Source organism: Arachis hypogaea, chromosome 15, assembly GCF_003086295.3.
Source record: "Arachis hypogaea cultivar Tifrunner chromosome 15, arahy.Tifrunner.gnm2.J5K5, whole genome shotgun sequence".
In the NCBI taxonomy this organism is placed as follows: Eukaryota; Viridiplantae; Streptophyta; class Magnoliopsida; order Fabales; family Fabaceae; genus Arachis; species Arachis hypogaea.
The window spans coordinates 9,406,500-9,407,815 of NC_092050.1; positions in this window are offsets into that span (position 1 = coordinate 9,406,500).

Here is a 1,316-nt window from a genome sequence, read left to right on the forward strand (position 1 = left end):
CCTTGCTAGTTCATCAAAAGAGTAATTTACCCAAATAGGCAAAAAATGAGCGGACTTAGTCAACCGATCAACAATTATCCATACCACATCAAATCCCACTCAAGTCCTTGGCAAACCAGACACAAAATCCATGGTGATATCTGGTGCGTATTTTCAAAACTACAAACTAATTGACAAGTGCACTGGGTCGTACCAAATAATACCTCAGGTGAGTGAGGGTCAATCCCACGAGGATTGATGGACTGAGCAATAATAGTTGAATGATTCACTTACTCAGACAAGCAAAAAATGGTGTTTGAGGTTCAAAGTGCATTAATCAGTAAATCAGAAAATTGGAAAGCAAACAGTAGATTCAGTGTGAAAAGTATGTGAGAGAATAGTTAAGATTTCAGAGATGTTTATTTTTCCAGATTTATATTTCTTACCAACTATTTTAATCATGCAAGATTTATTTCATGGCAATCTGTAATTGACTAAACCTTAATTCCTTAGTGATTTAGTCTCCTTTAACCTAATCAACCGCTAATTCCTTGGTCACTTAATATAGATTAGAGGGTTAGGTCTAATTCTAGTCTATTAGCCACAAAACCCTAATTACCCAAATATAAGAGGATTATATGTTACGTATCCCGTTAAGTCCAAGCAAATAGTAGTTTAGGAAGAGTTTACTTTTAAGCTAGTATTCAAATAAGATAACTTTTCCAAGAATTAACAAGAATTCATGTAGAACAAGAGTTATTTTCCAATACATCAAATTCATAAGATGAAGGACGAAAGTAATCCTTGAATTTAAATTAATACATTAATTAAAATAGAGTAGCAATAGTATCAATCCATAGAATAAACAGAGCTCCTAACCTTAACCAAGGAGGTTTAGTTTCTCATGACTCAGAGAGAAAACTAGGGTTCAAAGAGTGTGTGAAAACTAGAATGAGGTAGAAGAGAAAAGAGGAGCCCGAAGGGCTAAATCTTTTCCCTTTTATATCTAACCTAATTTGATTTGAAAATAAAATAAAGTAGTAACTACTAAAGCCCAAAAGATTATGTTTGGGAATAAAAAATAACTAAAACAAGATAAAATAAAATAAATATGACCCAAATCTAACTAATGAAGCCCTTTCATTAAGATTGGATCTGCGCTACTGGCGCTAAACGCCAGAATCGGCGTTTAGCGCCCCACAATGCTATAAGCTTTCCAATGGTTGCTGTCTTCCTGGTGCTAAATGCCAGGCTCGGTGTTTAACGCCCGTCGATGTAGTGGCTTGGGCACTGGTTACGAGGCACCTAGCGCTAAACGCCAAGTCGTGGAGTTTAGC